The sequence below is a fragment of the Branchiostoma belcheri genome, unplaced genomic scaffold (assembly GCF_001625305.1).
Source record: "Branchiostoma belcheri isolate BF01 breed outbred unplaced genomic scaffold, Haploidv18h27 scaffold76, whole genome shotgun sequence".
Classification (NCBI taxonomy): Eukaryota; Metazoa; Chordata; class Leptocardii; order Amphioxiformes; family Branchiostomatidae; genus Branchiostoma; species Branchiostoma belcheri.
Genome location: NW_017804420.1, coordinates 695,589 through 703,760, shown reverse-complemented (window position 1 = coordinate 703,760; position 8,172 = coordinate 695,589).

Below are 8,172 nucleotides of genomic sequence, written 5' to 3'. Positions count from 1 at the left end.
CTGATATTCCTCTTGGGTCTTCAGAACTGGTCTGTTCACTGAGATTTAGACAGGAATCACCGTCACTGCTGCATCAGTCAGCAGCCATCTAACTATAGAAACATTACAAGTTACACACTTGTAATGATACTATTCCTGTAGTAAGTAAATGGTACATAAAATGCAGAATTTTGACTTTTATCACCTGATATTCCTCTTGGTTCTTTGAGTCACTAGGTCTGGTCCAATCCAGTCTTGTCAGGTAAAGACAGGAGCCATCACTACCGCATCAGTCAGCAGCCACCTAACTATATAAACATTACAAGTTACACATTTGTAATAATACTATGTAAATGGCAGGTAGAATGCAGAATTCCAATTTTTCTCACCTGATATTCGTCTTGGGTCTTCAAGTCACCAGGTCTGGTCCAATCCAGTCTTGTCAGGTTCAGACAGGAGCCATCACTACTGCATCAGTCAGCAGCCACCTAACTATACAACAACATAAGTTACACATTTGTCTCAAATAACACCAAATGGATAGTAGGAAAAATACAGAATTCAGATTGTTCTTACCTGATATTCTTCTTGGGTCTTCAAATGCCCAGGTCTGGTCTGGTCCAATTTTCTCTGTCCTTGGTGCAAGGCCATGTGATATAAAAGACATACACATGTAATGTTATAACTGTTACATTTGTAATCATCATACTTTTTATCAACAAACAACAACATGGAAACATGTTATTACTGCACACACATTTACCAGGGTAAGATATAACTTACTAGTAATGATCAAAACATCTTTTCCAAAAACACAAAAACGCTGTGACGTAGGCTACTGTTTAGTTTACCTGCCTTTTATAGTCTAATAATCCTTTTGTGTACCATGCAAGACCCAAGGGTTAGTGTCTCATTTTCCCCTAAAAAAAAAAAGATACACACCCTTCAGTGCAACCTTAACCGGTGCAATAGCTCAATTGGTAGAGTGCTCGCTTTGTAACCGGGAGGTCGTGAGTTCAAACCCCGGCCGGGTCATACCAAAGACTTTAAAAAACGGTACACACTTCTTTCTATGCTTAGCACTCAGCAAATATGAGAAAGAGTGTGGGAAGGTCAAACACACAGCACTGCCAGTGGACTAGCCCCCTGCTGTAGTGCATTGCACAATTGTCAATGTGTGTCGCCCAAGGGCTACGAAATGGAGATGGGCACCACCCTACGCTCGGGCAAGAGCACGGGAGACCTTCTTCTTCTTCTTCAGTGTACAGGGCTTGAAATTCATTTTTGGGAATAGGTGCACTGGCGCACCCAACCTAAAAAATTGGGTGCAGGAGATGTTTTTCGGGTGCACCATATATACAATAAAATATGTTAGAATGTCAGCAAAAACTACTTATGTTACATTTCAAAAGAAAAGTACTAACGTTACACTGATAACAATGGTTTTATTATTTTTCTGACACTAAGTTGATAAGGATAATTATGCTGTATACTGCTATACATTTAAGAGTCATTGCAGGAGAAAACCAGGCAGGGGTCGGAAGATGGGGGTCGGCCAAATCGACTCATACTTTGTATGTGGGATAGGTATATGGAACTATGATTAGCCATATATGTAAAACCCTCCAGCTATTTTTCATTATGGAGATATAGGACCCCCCTAAAAGACCCTCAGAAATGAGACAATTTGTGACTGAAAAATACTGAAATTGCAACGGTTACCCTGATAATTGTGATACAGATATGGAAATAAGTTTTGCATTCCCATGTAGGATGGGTTTTCTACTTTTGCTGAACAAAAGTTGAAAATGAAATATTGAGATCAAAAGGGTGTACAAGGGGGTTACCAGAACCCATAAAAACACAATTTTCACTTTTCTAGATTTTAGTCATTTTAAGGGGCTTTTTCTCCGTGACGCGGCAATTTTGATAAACGGTTTTACCGTTGCTGGAAAGAGGAACACCTACTGATTAAAAAACAAGTGTCGTATAATTGGGCCATGCATAGCGCGAGCCGTGATTGGGGGTCTTTATGGGGACTTTTTGGGTTTTTTTACTATATTAAATCAGATAATGGCGTCTCGCCACGGGATAAGGTCTGGCCAATTATTGTATTGCTGTCTGATAATCATGCAGGGTTATATAAAAAACACTACAGCTATTCAAAAATGTTCATTTGGGCTCTACATGGGGGTTATATGGATACCTGAAGAGGAATTAAGCTGGTTATACACATTTTATTGTTGCTCTATAAGATGCCATCAGTAAGTTACTTACAAAATAAATTAATGCGTGTATTAATTATGCGGTCCATACTGGAAAAGGGTATGCATGGGGGTTTCAGGACTCCACATGTAATATCATAGTCATTGCAGAGAAAACCAGGAAGCCAGCTGAAAGATGGGTCAGATTACGCTCATACTTTGCAAGTTGGATAATACTATTCTTATCCAATCCTTATGGAATTATCTTGACACATAATAATTGTAAATAAAATAAATCCTGTGTAAATGATGTTCTGTGAATAGGGGGTTATCACTTGTCTATGACCAGGCAGGTATCTTTGATGCATGGCAAAAACTAGGTCAGAGTAACATAAGCCTACCTACAGTTCCCCTGTACTGTTATTCTTTGGTCTTACCCAGACACCAGGGGTCATGTTAAAGATAAGAATCACATTTGCCCCCTTGCCCTGTCTGGTTTGTTTTGGGAGTAAAATAGGGGATTTGGAAATCCAGTTTGTATTCCAATTAAATCGTCTGAACTTAGGTTTGCGTACTACAAATGTACCTTTGTTCCTGACTTTTGCTAATTTATTGATAAAGAATATGTGTCAGGTTATTGTTTCTTACCAGAATAAAGTACAATTAGAATGTGGAGCCTCTTACAAATACCTCAAAAGATCCTCGGATCGAGGCTCCCTCCTGATATCGCAGTGCTGTCAGAAGACTTTGCCAATGCGGTGCATCAGATTCAGAGTAAGTTCCTTAATTATACGTATAACTTTGCCTTTATTTTATGCTTCAAAGTTCAATCTAAAGGTATAATCTTTCAGAGCATAGCTACCAACACGATAAGTAATTTTTGATTGCCAGTGCTATAGACATTTTATCAAATACTGTGAGCTGTGATCTAGTGACAAGACAAGCCTGATGCAAGGCATTTTTTCAACAGCTACCTCCTTATATCTTCATAGATCACTGGTATTACCTATTTCAAACATATAATATGGCCTTGTATTTGTGTTAAATTACAGAAGAAGTAAAATGAGTTGCTCATTTGGAAGCCAAGAGTCAGAGTGTGGCCCCACACATCGCCGACCCACCTACCAATCTGTAGTACCACTGACAGCTTGTGACAAGGACCTTACATCTTACTTGATAGGGCTTGGTGTCAGTGGGCGTGGGAAAGGTGTAGCAGCTCTCACAGAACAAGATCTCATTTTGAATAGATCAGGGAGATTTGGTCTTTCGGTGGAACAAAAGAGCGCGCTTACAGTCTGTCCAAAACACCGATATGATCTTACGACAAATTGGATCGGAGGCAAAAGATCGTCATGTACACACCCAGAACACAAGGGGAAGAGAGTAGGTCTGAAGAATCCCAGACGTGTATCATTGGCTCTGTCCGTTGAGCTGTACAAAACGTACAACAGGATAGTACCTGTCGGATCTGCAGTGTGTAATACCTGTAGAAAACGTAATTCGAAGGATACGCAGAGCGCTGAAACCGGAGTACCTAGTAGTGCCCAAGACATGGCTGCAGACGAGCCTGGCCCTAGTCAGGGTCCCAAAAGTATCATGGGACCACCAGCGCAACCGGTGCCAGCATCGACTTCTACATCAACTGTACAGCTTGGACCACGCTTGCATCCGCAGAGTACCATGGGGCCACCAACACAACGAGAACCGATGAGTCATGCATCTACTTCATTGGCCACCGGCCAAGTCAGTTCACAAGAGCCCGCCATGCAAAGAGATAGTGAGTCATCGTCAACGATATCTGAGCTTGAGGGTCCTACTAGAGTTGACGTTACTTTTGAGTCACAGAGCAGCTCTACCACAAGCGAAGGAGAAGCTGATACTAGCATTTGGGTAGATGAACAGCACCTGCAAGAGCAAAATAGAGGTGCCCTGAACACGGCAGTAGATTGTATATCCGAGGGGAGAATCAGTCCTTTAAGGTCCAGTCTGAACACCCCATGGGAAGAAGTGACAGAGAGGCAGAAAAACTATTACCTGAAAAAAACAAGAGAAGTAATGAAAACAACCATGAGCGTCATTGCTCCAGGGCAGGAGTCTGACCTGTGGCAGAGCCTTGTACAGGCACCACCTTTCTACGAGGAAGAGCCACCAGCAAAAAAGAAGAAGATGTGGGACCATCAAACCGTGCAGACGTTAGTCAAAGCATACCAACAGGCCGGTACCTGGCAGACAAGGCAACAGATCCTGTCTCTCTTTGCCGACGACTACAGCAAGCAGGACCTACAAGAGCTTATCCCTGGGCTATCGAAGTGGCGAATCGACCAAGCCAGGGCCCACGCAGCTGAGGCAGGACCAGGAAAACCGGTACAACAACAACAGATATACAGAACACGCCTAAACCCGGTCAAGACGGATCATTTCCTGGCATTCCTCACACAACCACACCTCCTCCAGGACGTAGCCTATGGCACAAAGACGATGAGGCTTGACTCAGGTGAGGTAATCACAATTCCTGCCGCTATCCGGACAATCATTCCATCACGTATCATTCAACAGTACCAGCAATATTGCAGTAGCAGCAGATTCGAACCTCTGCGAGAAAGAACACTTTTCAAAATCATGGAGGTGTGCGCTGCAAGACAGCAGAAGTCCCTGCAGGGCCTTGACTACATATCAACAGAAGGTGCAGAAGCGTTTGATGCGTTAGGTAGTGTTGTGGACACCCTGGTCCAGAGCGGGGCACCGGCAGGTTGGGCAGACAGTGCGAAGCAGAACCTGAAGGCAGGGAAGCGCTACCTGAAGACAGACTTCAAGACTCATATCAAGATCGGAGACAGGTGTGGGGACCACTGTATAACATATGCTGCCAACTGCAACCACAACCATGACCTTGCTTGTGACCGATGTGTGGATATAGATCATGGCCTCAGTGAAATACGCAAGATGGTAGAGCAGGAAGGTCTTCTGTCGGAGGAACAAAGGAGTCGCCTGCTTTTCAGCTTTGAGCAATCATCAACGGCCATTCTCAGCTGGAAGGCCCACCTGCTGCGTGCTGTAAATCAGGACTTTGCCAAACAGTCTGCACTACAGCAACTGGATGACCACACCGCCCTCATCATCATGGATTGGGCAATGAAGTTTCTCCCCTTAAAATACAGAGAGCAGATGTCAGAGTTCTTCGGCAAACGTGGAAGGAGCTGGCATGTAACAGCAGTCATCACCAAAGGGAAGGAGGAGAAGTATGATGTCGAGTGCTTTGTTCACGTGTTCAACAACTGTAAGCAGGACTGGTCCTCTGTCTCGGCTATCTTGGAAAATGTTCTCCATACCATCAAGGGTGAGAATCCAGGACTTTCTGAAGTATTCCTGAGATCAGACAATGCTGGCTGCTACCACTGCGCACCACTCCTCTTGTCCCTGCCAATGATTGGAGAAAGAACAGGTGTAACGGTGGCAAGATATGACTTTTCTGATCCGCAAGCTGGCAAGGACATCTGTGACAGAAAGATCGCATCAATGAAGAATCACATCAGACGGTACGTCAACGAAAAGCATGATGTCCTGACTGCAGATGACATGAAGGAAGCTTTAGAGTCCCATGGAGGCACGAAGGGGTGCAGGGTAGCAGTGGCCGAAGTAGTACCAGGGAAGGAGCAAAATGTGCCAAGATGGGAGGGGATCAAAGGCTGGAACAACTTCATGTTTGGGGCTGAAGGTATTACGGTTTGGAAGGCCTACAATATCGGGGAAGGAGCAATGATCACATTCACTTCATTACCTAAGGTGAAGGACTTGCCAAATCTCAACATCACACAGCCGTTCAGTCCCTCTCAGCCCCATACCAGTCATGTCGCAACCGTGAAGAGTACGAAGTCGCTATATTACTGCACCGAGGCAGGATGTATTTCTTCATTCCAGTCTCCCGGTGAGCTGGACGAGCATCTGGATGTTGGAAATCACCGTAAAGAGCTCGAAAGAGAATCAACATACGACAGAATTCGGAAACAGTGGGCTGAAGCCGTCACTGGCATGTCACACGGCCAATCAGGGGAACAGCAGCAGCATCTTGGGCAAGAGCCTCATGCCATGGAAACCTCAAGCTCCCAAGTACCCAATGTGACTGAAGGCTGGGCTCTCCGCACAGCCAAAAGAGGGCAGAGGATGACGGAAAGAGTTAAACTATACCTGACCAACATTTTTAACCAAGGGGCGACATCTGGCCAGAAGGCAGACGCAACCCAGGTCGCTCGGGACATGCAGACTACAAGAGGACCAGATGGACAGCTGCTATTCCTGCCAGGCGAATGGAGGTCGGCAAAACAAATCACCAGCTTCTTTGCCAGACTCTCGGCAGCCCAGAGAAGGCAAGAAAGTCCTGAATCAATCACAGATGAAGATGTGGAGTGTCTGGAGGAGGCAGAAGAGTGGCAAGCCGTGAGGGACACAGTATACCAGAACATCGACTACAGCCATCCCCTCATGTTTGAACACATCAACATCTGTGAACTGGCAAAAACAAAAGGTCTAAACACACTGAAGATAAAGGAACTGAGACACATCGCAGAACACTTCCACTTGCCTATATCAGGTCCTAAGTCAAGAAAGACCTCCTATGTACATCCACTAGAGACGATTGTGCGCACATGCGTGTGCATGGACTGATGTAGACATACAGTTTTTAACAACAGCTCAACCTGTAGCTAAAGTAGGTTGCTGGTTTCTATGTTCTTCTTATGGTAGATTTAAGTCATTCTGAAACCTAACGTATGTACAGATGCAACTTTTGTTGCATAATCTCTTGATCAGTGGTTTCATTGTTGTACAAATGTACTTTGCCTAGTTAATGTATGCAGGTATTTAGCAATGGATTAGTTACAAGAATGAAAGCTTGACTTAGTCTAACGGATGAGTAGCAATAAGTTTTTAAAACAAGGTATAGTCAATGACAAAATTAATCAAAATTTATTTACTTTGTTTTCTATAGAGCAAGCATGAATGGTCTGAGAAGTAATCCTATTTGGGTAAAACGTGAAGTACGTGTTCGTGTTATTCCATTCTCTGGAGGTTTGTTAGTTCCAAATTGTATAAGCTGAGTAAATGTCCTTCTGAATGGCAAATGCAACATCGATCAAGAAAGTCAATGGTAGTGGATGAAAGCTCTTCGAGTATGAATTGATTATTTCTAACCCCCAGAAATGTTTCTATATGGTTTTTGAGCATTATGGTCTTGTTTTTAAAATGCCCATATGAAACACCTGTACCGCCGTTCCCATGTGGCTTGTATCAGATATGTTATATGCTATATATATATGTGGAGTCCTGATAACCCCCATGCATACCCTTTTCCAGTATGGACCGCATAATAAATACAAACATTGATTTGTTTTGTAAGTAACTTACTGATGACGTCTTATAGAGCAACAATAAAATGTGTATAACCAGCTTAATTCCTCTTCAGGTATCCATATAACCCCCATGTAGAGCCCAAATGAACATTTTTGAATAGCTGTAGTATTTTTTATATAACCCTGCATGATTATCAGACAGCAATACAATAATTGGCCAGACCTTATCCCGTGGCGAGACGCCATTATCTGATTTAATATAGTAAAAAAAACCAAAAAGTCCCCATAAAGACCCCCCAATCACGGCTCGCGCTATGCATGGCCCAATTATACGACACTTGATTTTTAATCAGTAAATGTTCCTCTTTCCAGCAACGGTAAAACCGTTTATCAAAATTGCCGCGTCACGGAGAAAAAGCCCCTTAAAAATGACTAAAATCTAGAAAAGTGAAAATTGTGTTTTCATGGGTTCTGGTAACCCCCTTGTACACCCTTTTGATCTCAATATTTCATTTTCAACTTTTGTTCAGCAAAAGTAGAAAACCCATCCTACATGGGAATGCAAAACTTATTTCCATATCTGTATCACAATTATCAGGGTAACCGTTGCAATTTCAGTATTTTTCAGTCACAAATTGTCTCAA